This window comes from Rutidosis leptorrhynchoides, chromosome 8 (genome assembly GCF_046630445.1).
Source record: "Rutidosis leptorrhynchoides isolate AG116_Rl617_1_P2 chromosome 8, CSIRO_AGI_Rlap_v1, whole genome shotgun sequence".
In the NCBI taxonomy this organism is placed as follows: Eukaryota; Viridiplantae; Streptophyta; class Magnoliopsida; order Asterales; family Asteraceae; genus Rutidosis; species Rutidosis leptorrhynchoides.
In genome coordinates this window covers 78881801-78902139 of record NC_092340.1, presented here as the reverse complement: position 1 = coordinate 78902139, position 20339 = coordinate 78881801, and the positions used below count along the sequence as shown (strand labels likewise).

General features: G+C 34.6%; 1 non-coding gene across 1 annotated transcript; it reads left to right on the top strand.

The window, feature by feature from the left end:
• The first annotated feature begins 19809 nt into the window (after positions 1 to 19809).
• Positions 19810 to 19916, top strand: LOC139865173 (small nucleolar RNA R71). Its single transcript, XR_011764695.1, has one exon. It is a non-coding gene; the product is annotated as a small nucleolar RNA R71 (small nucleolar RNA).
• Positions 19917 to 20339: the final 423 nt, after the last annotated feature.

Sequence of the window (20339 nt, the reverse complement as noted above, 5' to 3'; positions counted from 1 at the left end):
TCTGCTAATTCATATCTTAGCGTACCTGTTATTGTTACCAATGCCTGACAGCTTTCGTAGATTCCTCCGTAACTTATGGGATTTTAGTATTATATATGCATATGTAAATTATGTATTGCAAGGTACTAATCTACATCCTATAATTTATTTCTTATCGAAAATTCTTCATCTGATCATACGAGATGAATCCCTCCACCAGTTCGAGTCCCTCAGATTTCGATAGCTATTCCGATAGTTATCCCGACAACTATTCCTACATGGATATTCACCTAAGCTCCGAAAGCGGTGTCACCAGAATGAATCAATCAATCATCCATCCCCAATTCATCTGATGGGTTCATAGTCGACTTAACCGATGGAGACGAGAAGAAGGTGATTCCTTCCACCCACCAACCTGCACTCTTGGCAAAGAACCTGAAACACTTACCAGCAAATCAATCCGAGACACCATTTTTACCCTCATTTCTAGAGTAGCTTCACACGATTATATTCTATCTAAAATTCTAAACATTATTCATTCGCTCGTTTCGACCAACAATCATTCCGGAATAATAGAAGAAGTCAACAAACTTCGCGCTCAAAAAATAAATAAATAAATAAATAAATTTGGAGAATATGGTGCAAAATGTACCAGCTTCACCAACATCACCGGCACCAACAGTACCATCGGTAACAGCACCAGTACCATCAACAATCCATGCCTCAACATCTCATTCTGTACCTCGAGTATAATCATCGTTCTACGTATCGTTCTACAACGATTATCTTTGTTCTTCATGACGATTAAGTAATCTCTAAATGTTTTAGAGATTATGTATTCTAGTTCTAACGGTAAACCAAATGAGTTTAATATCATATTAACTCAATGAATCCATAATTACATCTGAAGGAAATATATATGTATATATGTTTTCATAAAGATTATAATTAAAAATTCTTTTGTAGAAACTGTTAATGGTGAAAATATTTTAACGGGTAGGTAATACCCGAGAAATATTTAGATTTCACATTAGTAAGTTACATGTGTATAAAGATTCCAGAGTATAAAGTAGCACAGTACGAACAAATACGCGGTTTCGCAAAAACCACAAGGCACAAAAACAAGTCAAAAAGTCAGGTCGTTACATTACCCACCTGTTAATGGAAATTTCGTCCCGAAATTTAAGCTGAGGCAGGTGTTGAAGTCGGGAAAAAGGTGAGGATACTTCTGCATCATTTGATCCTCTCGTTCCCAGGTAAACTCGGGTCCACGTTTGGTATTCCATCGGACTCGGACAATTGGAATCTTATTGTGCTTCAAAGTCTTAACCTCACGGTCCATGATTTCGATAGGTTCTTCTACAAAGTGGAGCTTGTCATCAATCGTAAGTTCATCGAGAGGGATGACAAGTTCTGGTTCGGCAAGACATTTTTTCAGATTCGACACGTGAAAAGTAGGGTGAACTGCGCTCAACCTAGTCGGAAGATCCAAACGCTAAGCAACGGGTCCAACACGCTCTAAGATTTCAAAAGGACCAATATATCGCGGGTTTAACTTTCCGCGCTTTCCAAAATGGATCACACCTTTCCAAGGTGCAACCCTCAACATTACACGGTCACCCACGTTGAATTCGAAGTCTTTACATTTAAGGTCGGCATAACTCTTTTGGCGATCGCGGGCTGCCTTAAGTCTCGCTTGAATTTAGACAATCTTCTCGGTTGTTTCATGGACTATCTCGGGTCCGGTGATTTGCTTTTCGCCTACTTCGGCCCAACAAATAGGAGATCGACACTTGCAGCCATACAGCGCTTCAAAAGGTGCGGCATTAATACTCGAATGATAACTGTTGTTGTAAGAGAATTCAGCTAGCGGCAAATGTCTCTCCCAAGCCTTTCCGAAATTAATAACACAGGCACGCATCATGTCCTCCAAAGTCGGAATCGTTCGTTCGATCTGACAGTCGGTCTGTGGGTGATACGCGGTGCTCATGTCGAGACGAGTTCTCAAGGCTTCTTGCAAAGAACGCCAAAACCTAGAAGCAAAACGGGGATTGCGATCTGAGATAATCGATAAGGGCACACCATGACGGGATACAACCTCTTTGATGTATAGTTGAGTGAGTCTCTCTATCGTATCCGTTTCCTTCATGGCTAAGAAGTGTGCAGATTTGGTAAGTCGGTCAACGATAACCCAGATGGTATCATAACCGCCTACCGTCTTCGGTAGCTTTGTGATGAAGTCCATCGTTATCCTTTCCCACTTCCATTGCGGGATTTCCGGTTGTTGAAGTAATCCAGATGGCCTTTGATGTTCGGCCTTAACTTTCGAGCAAGTCAAACACTTACCAACGTAAGTTGTAACATCCTTTTTAAGGTTAGGCCACCAATACTGTTCCTTGAGATCGTGGTACATTTTACCGGCTCCTGGATGAATCGAATATCTCGACTTGTGGGCTTCAACTAGTATAAGGCTCCGTAGATCTCCATAACTAGGTACCCAAATCCTTCCGGCAAAGCATCAAAGTCCAATCTCCTTAACCTCGAATCGTGAAACGAGAATGTTCAAGTGTTCTTGAGAAATGTTCTCCTCTTTGAGAGCCTCTTCTTGAGCTACTCGGATCTAGCTATTGAGATTTGAATGAATGATGATGTTCAAGGCGCGGACACGAAGAGGCACCGTCCTCTCCTTTCGGCTCAGGGCATCGGCTACAATATTTGCCTTTCCAGGATGGTAACGAAGTTCACATTCATAGTCGTTCAGTGTCTAGATCCATCGTCGTTGCCTCATGTTCAGTTGTTTCTGATCGAATATGTGCTGGAGGCTTTTGTGGTAGGTGAAGATGGTACTTTTAGTTCCATAAAGATAGTGTCTCCACAATTTGAGCGCAAAGACAACGGCTCCAAGCTTTAGATCGTGCGATGTGTAGTTTCGCTCGTGAATCTTTAGTTGAGGAGAAGCATAGGCAATAACCTTCGATCTTTGCATCAATACGCAACCAAAACCATTTTTCGAGGCATCGCAATATACGACGAAATCATCACTGCCTTCAGGAAGAGATAAGATAGGTGCGGTGGTCAATTTCTACTTCAAGTTTTGAATTGCTGATTTGTGTTCTTTTTCCCAAACGAACTTCTTCCCTTTGTGAGTTAGCGCGGTCAAAGGACACGAAATCAGATAGAAACCTTCAATAAATCTTCGGTAGTAACCGCCAAGACCTAGAAATTGGCGGATGTGAGTCAAAGTAGTGGGGGTTTCCCACTTGCTGATAGCTTCAATCTTCGCGGGATCAACTTTGATACCTTGATTACTCACAATATGTCCCAGAATTTGGACTTCCTTCAACCAAAATTCACACTTGGAGAATTTGGCATAAAGTTGCTCTTGTCTCAAGAGTTCCAATACTAGTCGAAGATGTTGTTCATGTTCTTCTTCACTTCGGGAATAGATGAGGATATCATCTGTGAAAACAATAACGAACTTGTCCAGATATGGCTTGCATACTCGATTCATGAGATCCATAAATGATGTTATGCGAGGTGTATATGAAATAGCTTTATTTTTACAACGAAATACTATTAAATATGAAACAATTTTACACAAGATATTTATTTATTTATAGAATGGATATACTTAAACCTTGCTACAACACTTATAGGCAGTGTACCTAATCGTACAGTAGTGTAGTTTTTAGTAAGTCCGGTTCGTTCCACAGGGAAATCTTTAAACAAAGCTTAACGCTATATTAGTTTTAATTTATAAAAATACAAATATATATATAAGTAATATTATTATTATAAAGGGGGGTTTTTACCGTTTAATGACCGGTTTGTCGATTTTAAAACTTAGTCGCAGTTAAAACCTAATGTAAAATATTAAATAAAATAAAGACTTAATTTAAAGCGTAAAATAAATAATGATAATGAAATTGCGATAAATAAAAGTGCGATAAAATAAACTTGCGATAATTAAAGAGTACGATAATTAAAAGTGCAATTAAATACAATGACAATAAATAAAAGTGTGATAATTAGAAGTGCAATTAAATATAAAAATAAAGGAATTATGCTTATTTAACCTTTCGTAATCATGATGTTTGACGTGTTGATTTTAGTTTTATGCCCATGGGTATATTGTCCTTTGTCCTGGATTATTTAATATGTCCGTCTGGTTTTTGTCCATAACAGTCCATCAGTCATAAATATAAAGTGTGAGTATCCTCGTCAAATTATCCTTATACCCGAAGTCAAATATTCCAACTAATTGGGGACTTAAACTGTAACAAGGTCTTAATACTTTGTTTAATAATTACACCAGGATATTGACTGCGTGTAACCCAAGGTTTTAATACTTTGTTATCAATTATACCAAGTGTCCTTGTACATAATTTCACCCCTGTTTTAATAATTCTAGTGACTATTAATCCATTCCCGTGTCTGGTTAAATGAACGATTATTCGTACATATAAATATCCCGCCCATCGTGTCCGATCGAGTGTATATGGTTATTTATAGGTACGTCCAATTGTAAATCTTTATATTAAAATTAACAAACCATCATTTAGTTAAACAAATATAAAGCCCATTAATAGCCCCTAGTCTAATTTCCACAAGTGTCGTTCTTTTGTCCAAACCCCAATTATGGTACAAAGCCCAATTACCCAATTTTAGTATTTAGCCCAACATCATGATTACTTAGTTTTAAATAAGCATAATAATAACTTAGCTACGAGACATTAATGTAAAAAGGTTGAACATAACTTACAATGATTAAAAATAGCATAGCGTTACACGGACAGAATTTCGACTTACACCCTTACAATATGCGCTAACATAACCTTATTATTAGAAATTAAAATTAAAATTAAAATTATAATATATATATATATATATATATATATATATATATATATATATATATATATATATATATATATATATATCGTATGTGAGATAGAGAGATGGATGGATATATATCTTTTTACACAGAACCAAACACGCGAATTTATAGGGCTGTGGCCAGATACTGTTGGCCATGCGATCGCATGGGAATTACTCTTCAAGGCCATGCGATCGCATGACCTCTATTTCCAGCTCACATGCGCTTGTTTTCTTATGCCGACGGTTTTTAAATATAATATAATATATATTTTAATTTTAAGAATTAATTATATATTATATTATATTCATGTGCATAGTTGACTTGTAATTTTTAGTCCGTTGCGTCGAGCGTTGAGAGTTGACTCTGGTCCCGGTTCCGGATTTTCGAACGTCCTTGCGTATAATTTAATATCTTGTACTTTGCGTTTCTCGTCTTGTACTCTTGTAATTTTGAGACGTTTCTTATCAATAATTGGAACCATTTTGATTGGATTTTGTACTTTTGAGCTTTTTGGTCATTTGCGTCTTCAATTCGTCGAATCTGTCTTTTGTCTTCACCTTTTAATATTTAAACGAATATTCCTTGTAAATAGAACAATTGCAACTAAAAGCTTGTCTTTCTTGAGGGATAATGCTATGAAATATATGTTCATTTTTAGCATTATCAAATATTCCCACACTTGAGTGTTGCTTGTCCTCAAGTAATATAGTCTTGAAATATACGAGAATCACTTCTTTATTTTTCACACTTTGTACATCAGTGATTTCTTTACGGCGGTATAAACAATGGTAGTAACGATGTGGTTTACAGTCCCACATGACTATAAAAATTTAGATCCTTTAAGGAAATTGGATCTTTATGAAAACATTTGATCTTTTGAAAATTAAATCTAGCTTTTACCCTAGTTAAGTTTTCCGGAATAACCCTTCACCGGTGTTTGCAAATTGTTTTTGTGGGTTTGGTGGGTTTCAGATTTGAAAATTTTAGCTCAAAACTTGTGGTTTTGTGTCACCCACTTGCTAACCTTGTATTGGGAAAGCAACACGTCCAGTATACTTGCTCTGTATATTACCTTTCGGTAAACTACCGTCCGGTTGTAAAGGAAAGCGTTGAACAAGCAACTGTTAAGGCAATGTCCCCTGACATGCTTTTAATTATGGTCTATAACGTATCGGATGCAATTACTATCCTTGGTAGGAACAATAGTAAAGCTCACCCTTATAATTTTTCGGTCTGGCACATGGTCCTGTCTTTGACCATGCTATGCAACCACCGTTCTTACGGTTGACACCCGAATTAGTTCAGGTGATCTAATGAATTCCAGGTGAATTCCTAGGATTTCACGTTCAATGGTAATGAACGCATTGAAAATGGGTTTTCAGAAAACGAATCGGTTTGTAATTTTGATCAAAATATTTTCTCGTTCAAGCTCGAGTTTAGATATCATCGAATTCCATGAGTTTGTAATTCTCAATCTTTTAAGGTCAATCTCTAGGATTGAGTAATATCAGTCTTAAAAGCTATTTTTTGATCTTTTAAGGAGATTATCCTTTCTGGGGATCTGATTCATTAGTCTTATCCAGCTAATTTGCACGGCGTCCTCCCCATTTTACAAGACAGATCCTCTCATGGTTAGGATAAGTCTGACCACTTGGCGACCCTGTTTGATGCTGAGGTCCGTGGATTTCCTGCTGATTTTAGAGATGAATTTTCTAGATTTTTCGTCAACCTACAGCTGGTCTAGACGACAACTTCATGACCTAAATCAAGAAGCGCGTTTCTTTTTCGGAAGACTTTACTTCCTTTTAATGATGGAATTGATTCATCGTGTAGATCCATCTTTCTTACAGTAAATCGGGTAAAACTTTTTAGAAATTGTCCAAAACAAAAGTATCTTCAGTTATTTGTACAAAAATATGTGATATATGTTTTAAATAACTTGGTAATTTTTCCCACACTTGGCTTTTTATTTTCCTTTTTATTGCCTTTTTATTGTCCTCTATTCCATTTTAAATGAATTCTAACATTTTGGTTTGTTTCTCAATTTATGTCCTTTCCGAGGTAACAATAATTTCGGTGCTAACACCTAGTTTTATCGTTCATAAATATGTATAAACATGATTTTGAATTCATTTAATTGAAAATTTTGAAAAATTTTACTAGAATTGGGTAGTCGGTATATAAGACTAGGGCTGTTCTTTATTATCAGAGAGCACTAGATTCTAATACAACTACTGCGTTACTAGTATTTTTAATGGTAACCAAGTGTTTTAAGTTAAATTTTTTTTTTTAAAATTCTGAAAGAATTTAACCCCTTCCCACACTTAAGATCTTGCAATGCCCTCATTTGCAAGAAATCAGTAACAATTTAAATTATTGAGGGTAAATAGTGTAGAAAAATGATTAAATTTTACCAAAGTTGTCAAACATATTGGCGTTTGTTTGCTGAATGATAAATGGTGCACATCATTTGTTCATTCCATCTTGTTGTTACATCACATTTGTTTTTCATTTTGTCGTCTAAAGTACTAGCTTTTGCTGAACTTAATGCCAGTCTTTGAAAATGCGCTGTTTTACCCTGTTTTGTACAATCGAGAATATACATACATACAAATATAAACATGCATGGCAATTTGAAATGGGACTTAATATCCCACTTTCAAATCCTAAATGTGAAATATTAGTACACAATATTAATAAAAATGATAAAAATTACAATAATATATTCAATAACATAAGTTTAAACATGAATAAATAAAAAGATAAGAACATAAAAATCATAAAAATAACCTAATGGAACTAAATTAGTCTGGATAGGGGTTCCAGTTCATCTCGTCGGGTGGGTTCCATTGTTGGTTATAGGTGTTCTGATAGGCTTGGTTATAGTCATACTGGTTAAAGGGTGGTCAGATATCGGGGCTGTGTGGCGGAAAATGAGCAGGTCGAGTAGGCACGTAATTATTTGGTACCTGATATGATAGCTGGCTCATGATTTGGTGCTGATGAACTAACCAGCTATCGTGTTGGCGTCGCCTATAATCCTCGTATACTCGCTCGGAGTTCCACTGCTCGTACATACTATGTCTTGGCGTGTTCGTCATTGATTCCTCATCTATACGAACGTGGACTTCAAGAATAGCATCTCGAAAGACATCCCTAATGTCTTCTGCTTCCTCCATTTCCTCATCTGATCCCCTTTCTACCTGTGGATGAGGGCCCTCATAGGGTACTGCCTGGTTGCGTCTACTTTTCAATACCTTAGCACCCACATAAACTTTCAATCCTAAAGGCTCAACCTGTTCTCTACAGAGCTGTAATGGACCCCCTTGGTTCCTATCAACATCTAAATACTCTCCAATGAGAGTAACAAAAATACCTCCTCCTATTATACTCCCGTCCTGCATTCCTTCTACCATTTTAGATAAATAAAAACCAACACAGTAAGGGATATTGACAAAGCTTCTAGGATCCCGAATACACTTTAGGTAGAATAAATCATGTAAGGTTATTATTTCTTTATTGTTACCTCTTTGTGTAATCGAGTTAGCCAAAAATCTATGAATGATACGAAGCTCGGCTCTGTCAATATGTGTATAGGAGTGTCCTCCCGCTCGTGTAAAAACATCAAAATGTGACATACGCCTCCAAATGGCGTCAGCGTCAAAGTTGTTATCTACCCTTTCACCATAATGAATCAAATTTGTACAATCGGGTAGTAGCAACTCACCAGGAGTATATATCTGTAAAGCCGTGGCCATGTCCAGCATGGACATTCTGTACATCCTACCGCCAAGGATAAACCTAAGAAATCTTCTATCATCTATTCTAACTATATTTGTATCAAGTGATACAGTACTCATGAGCTCAACACACCATTCCTTATATACAGGTCTACGAATGGTGAAAAGACGCTCCCAATCTGTAAAAGAAGAGTTCCCGTACATCTGAATCAGTAGCAGTCTGACTCTATTAGCTAGCTGAACTCTTTCCAAAGGATCCCAATCGATTACCCTTGGCACCTCTACATTTTTAGTTACCAATCTGAATTTGTTCCTTTGATATGTCTCGTAATCCCTCCATCTTCTATCAAATCTCAGATTAGGATGCAAAGTGTGCTCAGAAATCGTTGGGTATTCAACTGGCGGCCTCATCGGGAATACTATGAATTCATTAACAAACTGTACCGGATCATAATAAGGTACGTGTTGATCAGGCTGTTGTTGTGGTTCCTGTTGTGGTTCTTGTTCGGGTTCTGGCTCGTGTTGCATTTCTGGTTCTGGTTCTGGTGCTGGAGCAGGTCGTCTAGATGATGATGATCCTGAACCTCCAGTATCGGCTTTCTGCAAAACACAGTAAACACAAAATTTGTGCATCCAAATATGCATTAGTGTTAGCAAAATAACAACTTAAAACAATCACAATTACATGTTAAATCAAAATTAAACTTATACACATTTTCACAATTTTTTTTCACAATTCTACACTTTTTTAAATAAGCACATATGGAAATGTAGACAAAGTTCATAAGCATTTAACTCAAATAACATGTCAAAATAGTCATTACTAATAATTAAACAAGTCTCAAATGGCAAATATATCAAATTAATCAAGTTCATGAATTTTGGACTTAAAAAGTCCACTTTAATCTTCAAAAATCATGTTTAGGATCAATGTTTGGATCATTTAACTACCTAAACATGTTACACTACTCAATTTAACAATAATTCATGTCAAAAATTGACCATAACCTGTTTATATCAAAAAGCTCCAAATTGCTCAAGAACACAAACCCTATATTTCTAAAAATTTTGAAGTTTTTGGCTTCAAATCATGTTAAATAGCATCAATCTAGGTTATACATGCATAAAATACTAACAATTTAACACTAATTACACTAGAAATTAACAAAATTGCATTAGGTAAAATATTGGTAATTATCACAAAAACTAGGAATTTATAGAGTTTAGGGGTGTAATTTTTACCTTTTTGCTGAAGAATGAGAATCTAGGCATGATTAGAGCAAGAAATTTGACGAATTACGGTGAAAATTTGGTGAAATTTGGTGAAGTTTTGAGAGAGTTTCGTGTATGTATGTGTGTTGTGGTGAGGAAGAACAACTCACTGCCCTTTTCTATCTGGCCTGTTTTTCAGCCTCATGCGATCGCATGAGGTTGAAGTGTAAACCCCATGCGATCGCATGGGGTGCCGGGTACAGTGATTTCAGCCTTTTTTTTTTTTTTTTATAAAACCTTACACTTTATAAAACATGAAATTAATAAAATTTTAAAAATTTGTTTCTTTTTAGAATGAGGGCGTTTCGGATCGTTGTCCTAGTCCGTCCTTCGACAAAAATTTTAAAATTTGTCATTTTTAAGCGCGATTTTAAAAGCAAAGATTTTTGGGTTTTTTTTTTTTTTAATTATGTTTTTGGCATACTTTAATTCAATAAGATTAAAAATAATGATAATAAAAGTTCTCGTCCCTCCCTTGGGTAGAGCAATTTCGGTTCAACGATCTAGTCTTCAACTCACGACGAAATTTAAAAATCATATTTTTTAACTTACGAAATAAAGTAAATTTTTGTTTTTAAATTCACACCAAACTTAAATTTAAAAATGCATAAAATTAAAAATTCATATTTTTAAAAATTCACACCAAATTTATATTATATTTTTGTTTTTATACATACAAAATTATATTAAAAATATTATTTTTTCAAATATTTACAATTTTAAATATATCGATTTAAACAAGTTTACAATATTATTTTAATATTAATTTTAAAAACAAAGTAAAAATAAAATTAAAAAACTTTTTGGTCTTTTATCCCACTTTAATAAAGCAAATATTATCAAAAATATGCGCCCCTCTTTTCGGTAAAGTAATTTCGGTTCAATAACCTAATTTAACTCATGACGAATTTTTGAAATATTTTGGGTTGATTGATTAAAGATATTTATACCTTAAGAATAAACGGTAAATTTCGCAGTGATGTAATAAATTTTTGTATGATATCAATAATTTCGGTCGCAAGACCTAATTTTATTGAATACCAATTTAATACTTTATAGCGAACAATTTAGAGTTTATTATCAAAAGGTTAAAAAATAAAAATAAAAATAAAAACTTTACAAACTTACCTGTGAGATAGTATTCTTAGTGATATGCTCTAGCCCACTCATAAGATAGTCGGACTAATTGATTTTCCATAGCTACATAGGCGTAACCTCGAGCATTTAACGTTTTTTCTTCTAAACATATGAACGGTCCGTCTCTGCATAGAGTAACAAATTCGGTATTTGAATAGGTTTGATTATTTGAACATTTACCTTCGTGTGACCATTTTCCGCATTTGTGACATCTTTCAAGGTGTCGTGCTCTTCTTTTCGCTGCGGATTTTAATTTTCCTTTACCAAATTGTAAATTATTATTTTCGCATCTGGATTCTTTTCTTACTCCGTCCAATTTTCCTCTGATTACTGGTACCAGTTCACTCGGAAGTATGTCATTATTACGCTTAGTGATCAAAGCGTATAGCATTAGACCATGGTTTAGTTCACAAGAAGTCTTCATCTCGTAAAACCTAAAAAAAATAAAAATTCAGAATGGGGGGAGAAGACTAGTTCTTTAGGGTCTGCTAGGGAAAGACCATTCGGGTTCCATTTTCGAGAACTACATGAAAACAGAAAATCTAACTCTAACAGAAATACATATTATCCTTTAAAGACTTGATTCTCCCCACACTTAATTAGCTGTGGTGTTGAAAGTGTGATTAACTTCGTTGTCAACTTCCATCGGACTATCTATGTAATGTTTAACTCTGTGACCATTAACTTTAAATTCAATCCCATTTGAATTTATCAATTCTACTCTTCCGTATGGGAAAACTCTTTTAACTATGAATGGTCCAGACCATCTTGATTTCAATTTTCCAAGAAATAGCTTGAATCGTGAATTGAAAAAAGAAGAACTCTGTCTCCTTCTTTAAATTCTTTTGAACTTCTGATTCTTTTATCATGCCATTTCTTCGTTCTTTCCTTATAGATCAACGAATTTTCGTATGCTTCATTACTTAATTCTTCTAATTCGTTTAGTTGACTTAACCGTAGACGTCCAGCTTCATGTAAATCACGATTACATGTCTTCAAAGCCCAAAATGCTTTGTGTTCAATTTCTACTGGAAGATGACATGCTTTTTCGTAAACGAGTTTAAAAGGTGTGGTTCCAATTGGAGTTTTGTAGGCTGTTCTAAAAGCCCAGAGTGCATCCTCCAATTTAATGGACCATTCCTTCGGATTTGATCCTACGGTTTTCTCTAGAATACGTTTTAAAGCTCGGTTGGTATTTTCAACTTGTCCACTTGTCTGTGGATGATAAGCAGTGGAGATTTTATGAGTTACTCCATATCTTTTAAGAACTTTCTCAAGTTGATTATTACAGAAATGAGTACCCCGATCACTTATTAAAGCTTTCGGTGTTCCAAACCTTGCAAAAAGACGTTTTAAAAAGTTGACTACAACTCGCGCATCGTTAGTTGGGAGAGCTTGTGCTTCCGCCCATTTAGATACATAATCAATGGCAACGAGAATATATAGATTATTATGAGATTTTGGAAATGGACCCATAAAGTCAATACCCCAAATGTCAAATACTTCACATACTTGAATGACATTTTGTGGCATTTCATCACGTTGACTTATTTTTCCGGCCCTTTGACAAGCATCACAGGATTTGCAAAGAAGGTGTGCATCTTTGAAAATTGTAGGCCAATAGAATCCAGCATCGTAAACTTTTCTTGCTGTGAGCTGAGGCCCATAATGCCCTCCTGTTGGTCCTGTGTGACAATGGTTTAAGATTTTACTAGCTTCCTCCCCGAATACACATCGGCGTATTATTCCATCGGGACAACTTTTAAACAAATGTGGATCTTCCCAGAAATAGTGTTTTATATCACTAAAGAATTTCTTTCGTTTTTGGTACGACAATCCTTTTTCAAGGAATCCACATACTAAGTAGTTTGCATAGTCTGCAAACCATGAAATTTCATTATAATCTATCTTCAATAGATATTCATCAGGAAAGTTGTCTTGTATGGCCGATTCATTTAGAACTTCTAATTCAGGATTTTCAAGACGAGAAAGATGATCAGCGGCGAGATTTTCTGCTCCCTTTTTGTCTCGGATTTCAATATCGAACTCTTGTAAGAGTAAGATCCAACAGATTAATCTTGGTTTAGCATCTTGTTTCGAAAATAGGTATCTAAGAGCAGAATGGTCGGTATAGACCACCGTTTTTACTAGAACGAGATATGATCGAAATTTGTCAAAAGCAAAGACAATAGCAAGGAGTTCCTTTTCAGTAGTTGTGTAATTTGTTTGTGCTCCTTGTAATGTCTTACTAGCATAATAAATAGGTTGAAATCATTTTTCAATCCTTTGTCCTAAAACGGCTCCCATTGCAAAATCACTTGCATCGCACATAAGTTCAAACGGTAGATTCCAATTTGGTGTTATCATGATCGGTGCATTAGTGAGTTTCTCTTTAAGTATATTAAAAGATTTGATACAGTCATCTGAAAAGATGAATGGAGTATCCTTTTCAAGGAGTTTATTCATAGGAGTGGCAATTTTAGAGAAATCTTTTATGAAACATCGGTAAAAACCGGCATGCCCTAGAAAACTCCTAACTCCTCTAACATTGGTGGGATGTGGAAGTTTAGCAATTACATCTACTTTAGCTCTATCCACTTCAATTCCTTCCTTTGAATTTTTATGACCAAGAACGATGCCTTCTTTAACCATGAAATGGCATTTCTCCCAATTAAGAACTAGATTTGATTGTTCGCATCTAATAAGCATTCATTCAAGATTAACTAGACATGATTCAAAAGTATTACCAAAGACTGAAAAGTCATCCATGAAAACTTCCATGCATTCTTCTATCATGTCGTGAAAAATCTCCATCATGCACCTTTGAAAGGTTGCAGGGGCGTTGCAAAGTCCAAATGGCATGTGTTTGTAAGAAAAAGTACCATAAGGGCACGTGAATGTGGTTTTCTCTTGATCCTCGGGTGCTATTGGAATTTGAAAATATCCGGTAAAACCATCAAGAAAACAATAGTAACTATTTCCGGCTAATCTTTCCAACATTTGATCAATGAAAGGTAAGGGAAAGTGATCTTTTCTGGTGGCGTCATTTAATTTTCTATAATCAATACATACACGCCATCCTGTTACAGTCCTAGTAGGAATAAGCTCATTTTTCTCATTTGTAATGACAGTCATGCCACCCTTCTTAGGCACGCATTGAACTGGGCTTACTCATGGACTATCAGAAATTGGATAAATTAAACCTGCATCAAGCAGTTTAATAATTTCTTTCTTAACAACATCTTGCATATTAGGATTTAGTCTTCGTTGGCGTTGCACATACGTTTTATGACCTTCTTCCATAAGGATTTTATGTGTGCAATACGAAGGACTTATTCCTTTAATATCATGAATCTTCCATGCAATGGCCGGTTTATGAGCTTTTAGCACAGAAATGAGTTGAGATTTTTCATTTTCAGTAAGAGAAGACGATATTATTACAGATAATTCAGATTCACCATGTAAATAAGCATATTCCAAATGGTTTGTGTAGTGACCCGAACTTTTCCATGTTTATATATATTAATTGAGATTGATATTTACATGATTAAATGTTTCCAACATGTTAAGCAATCAAACTTGTTAAGACTTGATTAATTGAAATATGTTTCATATAGACAATTGACCACCCAAGTTGACCGGTGATTCACGAACGTTAAAACTTGTAAAAACTATACGATGACATATATATGGTTATATATATAGTTAACATGTTTTTATTATAAGTATGTATCTCATTAGGTATTTTAACAATGATTTATATACATAAAAATGAGACTATTAATTTAAGAAACTCGAAAACGATATATATAACGATTATCGTTATAACAACGTCTTACTAGGTACATATGAATCATATTAAGATATTGATACACTTGGTTAATTATGTTAAATGATAAGTAAATATATTATTAAGTGTATTAACAATGAAATACATATGTAAAAATAAGACTACTAACTTAATGATTTCGAAACGAGACATATATGTAACGATTATCGTTGTAACGACATTTAACTGTATATACATCATACTGGGATATATTATATATCATAATATCATGATAATATAACAATTTAACATCTCATTTGTTATAATAAACAATGGGTTAACAACATTCAACAAGATCATTAACCTAAAGGTTTCAAAACAACATTTACATGTAACGACTAACGATGACTTAACGACTCAGTTAAAATGTATATACATGTAGTGTTTTAATATGTATTCATACACTTTTGAAAGACTTCAAGACACTTATCAAAATACTTCTACTTAACAAAAATGCTTTCAATTACATCCTCGTTCAGTTTCATCAACAATTCTACTCGTATGCACCCGTATTCGTACTCGTACAATACACAGCTTTTAGATGTATGTACTATTGGTATATACACTCCAATGATCAACTCTTAGCAGCCCATGTGAGTCACCTAACACATGTGGGAACCATCATTTGGCAACTAGCATGAAATATCTCATAAAATTACAAAAATATGAGTAATCATTCATGACTTATTTACATGAAAACAAAATTACATATCCTTTATATCTAATCCATACACCAACGACCAAAAACGCCTATAAACACTTTCATTCTTCAATTTTCTTCATCTAATTGATCTCTCTCAAGTTCTATCTTCAAGTTCTAAGTGTTCTTCATAAATTCCAAAAGTTCTAGTTTCATAAAATCAAGAATACTTTCAAGTTTGCTAGCTCACTTCCAATCTTGTAAGGTGATCATCCAACCTCAAGAAATCTTTATTTCTTACAGTAGGTTATCATTCTAATACAAGGTAATAATCATATTCAAACTTTGGTTCAATTTCTATAACTATAACAATCTTATTTCAAGTGATGATCTTACTTGAACTTGTTTTCGTGTCATGATTCTGCTTCAAGAACTTCGAGCCATCCAAGGATCCGTTGAAGCTAAATCCATTTTTCTCTTTTCCAGTAGGTTTATCCAAGGAACTTAAGGTAGTAATGATGTTCATAACATCATTCGATTCATACATATAAAGCTATCTTATTCGAAGGTTTAAACTTGTAATCACTAGAACATAGTTTAGTTAATTCTAAACTTGTTCGCAAACAAAAGTTAATCCTTCTAACTTGACTTTTAAAATCAACTAAACACATGTTCTATATCTATATGATATGCTAACTTAATGATTTAAAACCTGGAAACACGAAAAACACCGTAAAACCGGATTTACGCCGTCGTAGTAACATCGCGGGCTGTTTTGGGTTAGTTAATTAAAAACTATGATAAACTTTGATTTAAAAGTTGTTATTCTGAGAAAATGATTTTTATTATGAACATGAAACTATATCCAAAAATTATGGTTAAACTCAAAGTGGAAGTATTTTTTCTAAAATGGTCATCTAGACGTCGTTCTTTCGACTAAAATGACTACCTTTACAAAAACGACTTGTAACTTATTTTTCCGACTATAAACCTATACATTTTCTGTTTAGATTCATAAAATAGAGTTCAATATGAAACCATAGCAATTTGATTCACTCAAAACGGATTTAAAATGAAGAAGTTATGGGTAAAACAAGATTGGATAATTTTTCTCATTTTAGCTACGTGAAAATTGGTAACAAATCTATTCCAACCATAACTTAATCAACTTGTATTGTATATTATGTAATCTTGAGATACCATAGACACGTATACAATGTTTCGACCTATCATATCGACACATCTATATATATTTCGGAACAACCATAGACACTCTATATGTGAATGTTGGAGTTAGCTATACAGGGTTGAGGTTGATTCCAAAATATATATAGTTTGAGTTGTGATCAATACTGAGATACGTATACACTGGGTCGTGGATTGATTCAAGATAATATTTATCGATTTATTTCTGTACATCTAACTGTGGACAACTAGTTGTAGGTTACTAACGAGGACAGCTGACTTAATAAACTTAAAACATCAAAATATATTAAAAGTGTTGTAAATATATTTTGAACATACTTTGATATATATGTATATATTGTTATAGGTTCGTGAATCAACCAGTGGCCAAGTCTTACTTCTCGACGAAGTAAAAATCTGTGAAAGTGAGTTATAGTTCCACTTTTAAAATCTAATATTTTTGGGATGATTATACATGCAGGTTTTATAAATGATTTACAAAATAGACACAAGTACGTGAAACTACATTCTATGGTTGAATTATCGAAATCGAATATGCCCCTTTTTATTAAGTCTGGTAATCTAAGAATTAGGGAACAGACACCCTAATTGACGCGAATCCTAAAGATAGATCTATTAGGCCTAACAAACCCCATCCAAAGTACCGGATGCTTTAGTACTTCGAAATTTATATCATATCCGAAGGGTGTCCCGGAAGGATGGGGATATTCTTATATATATGTATCTTGTTAATGACGGTTACCAGGTGTTCACCATATGAATGATTTTTATCTCTATGTATGGGATGTGTATTGAAATATGAAATCTTGTGGTCTATTATTATGATTTGATATATATAGGTTAAACCTATAACTCACCAACATTTTTGTTGACGTTTTAAGCATGTTTATTCTCAGGTGATTATTAAGAGCTTCCGCTGTCGCATTCTTAAATAAGGACAAGATTTGGAGTCCATACTTGTATGATATTGTGTAAAAACTGCATTCAAGAAACTTATTTTGTTGTAACATATTTGTATTGTAAACCATTATGTAATGGTCGTGTGTAAACGGGATATTTTAGATTATCATTATTTGATAATCTACGTAAAGCTTTTTAAAACCTTTATCTATGAAATAAAGGTTATGGTTTGTTTTAAAATGAATGCAGTCTTTGAAAAACGTCTCATATAGAGGTCAAAACCTCGCAACGAAATCAATTAATATGGAACGTTTTTAATCAATAAGAACGGGACATTTCAGTTTGGAAGTGGCTTTAACTCTAATGTCGGTGGTTCTTCTATCGATGATTTATATCGATATCTGTCTTCTTCTTTTAGCATTTGAATTTCTTCTGTTGTTGGTTCATATCCATTAGCCATAAGTGTAGCTAACATTTAAGTTTCATCAATTGGTTCAGTTCCTTCTCCTAAAGAACATTCTCCTGTTCCTTGTAATTCTGGAAATTCTTCTAACAATTCTGCATGTGATTCTATAGTTTGAATATAGTAACATGTATCATCTGCAGATTGCGGTTGTTGCATTGCTCTATCAACTGAAAAGGTAACACTCTCTTCCTCTATACTTAGGGTCAGTTTCTTACCGAACACGTCTATCATTGCTTTAGCCGTGTTTAAGAATGGTCTTCCTAATATGAGAGGAACTTGAGAATCTTCTTCCATGTCCAGAACAACAAAATCTACAGGAAATACTAAAGTACCAACTTTAACTAGCATGTTCTCCATAACCCTCTAGGATATTTTATTGATCGATCGGCTAGTTGTATGCTTATTCTTGTTGGTTTCAATTCTCCAAGGTCTAGTTTAGCGTATAGTAAATACGGCATTAAATTTATACTAGCACCTAAATCTGCCAATGCTTCTATTGAACTAAGACTACCCAGAAAACATGGAATTGTGAAACTTCCTGGATTTGATAATTTTTCTGGTATCTTATTCAACAGCACTGCTGAACAATTAGCATTCATAGTAACAGCCGAGAGTTCTTCCATTTTCTTTCTATTCGAGATTAGATCTTTCAAAAATTTAGCATATCTAGGCATTCCTGAAATTACATCATATATCTGTTTAAACATATCCAAGAATTTGGATTGCTCGACTTCGAGTCTCTCTTTTCTCATTTTACTCGGGTAAGGAAGTGGTGGTTGGTATGGTTTAACATAAGGTTTTACCTTAACTGTGTTATCTTCATTAACCTTTTCAACTACCGATTCTGTTTCCTTATCTTGCTCAGATTGTGTTTCTTGTGTAGTAGGAATAGAGTCATCAGAATTTACAGGTATTTTCGGTGGTTTAAGTGTAATACCACTTCTTGTGGTAATGGCTTTAGCTGTTTCATTCTGGGGGTTAGCATTTGTATCACTAGGTAAACTTCTCGGTTTTCTTTCACCTATCAACCTTACTAGGTTGCTTACTTCTTGTTCCAGATTTTGAATAGAAGCTTGTTGATTTCTAAATTCTTGAGCATTTTGTTCATTGGTTTGTTTCTGAGATGTGAAAAACTGTGTTTGAGATTCAACTAGCTTCGTCATCATATCTTCTAAATTCGGCTTTTTATCATCGGTTTGTGGTGGTTTGTTTTGAAAATTAGGTCTTTGCTGATTGTAAGTATTATTGGATACTTGTTGATTGTTAGGACCTTGTTGGTTGTTGTATGGAACATTTCGATTATAATTCTGGTTTTGATTGTAAATCGGTCTTGGCGGTTGATAATTATTCTGATAATTATTTCCAGGCCTTTGGTTTATGTATGAAACATTCTCCATTTGTTCCATTGTTAGTTCAATACTGAGACAATCTTTTGTCAAATGTGGTCCTCCACACTGCTCACAACTAATTCGTATTGAGTGTATATCCTTAGTCATCTTTTCCATTCGTCTCTCGACAGCATCTATCTTTGCGGAAATGGAATCTAAGTCATGGCTAGAATCGGCTCTAGCTGCTTTAGATGATCTAACGATATCTTTTTCTTGGTGCCACTCATGTGAGTGGGAAGCAGTGTTATAAATAATTTTGTAAGCATCAATTTCTGTTTTCTTCATAATAGAACCACCAGCTGCTATATCGATATCTTTCCTTGTAGTGATGTCGCATCCTTGGTAGAAAATTTGTACTATTTGACAAGTGTCTAAACCATGTTGCGGACATCCTCTCAATAACTTTCCAAATCTTGTCCATGCCTCATATAGAGTTTCATTTGGCTTCTGTGTGAATGTAACAATTTCTCCTTGAAGTCTCACGGCTTTAAATGCCGGAAAGAATTGTTTAAGAAATTTTTCAACTAAAACGTCCCATGTATCAATCGCCCCTTCAGGTAACGATTCCAACCAATCTTTGGCTTCTCCCTTTAAAGTCCAGGGAAATAACATGAGATATATCTGTTCATCTTCAACTTCTCTTATTTTAAACAGAGTGCAGATCCTATTAAAGGTACGAAGATGTTTATTTGGATCTTCCTTCGGTGCACCACTAAATTGGCATTGATTAGTCACCATGTGTAGAATTTGTCCTTTGATTTCATAATCTGGCGCATTAATATCTGGATGAGTAATTGCGTGACCTTGGCCAGTGCGTTTAGCTCTCATTCGGTCTTCCATACTTAAAGGTTCCAGATTCTCCATAATTGAATTTGTTGAATCTGAATCACTAGAGGATTCTGA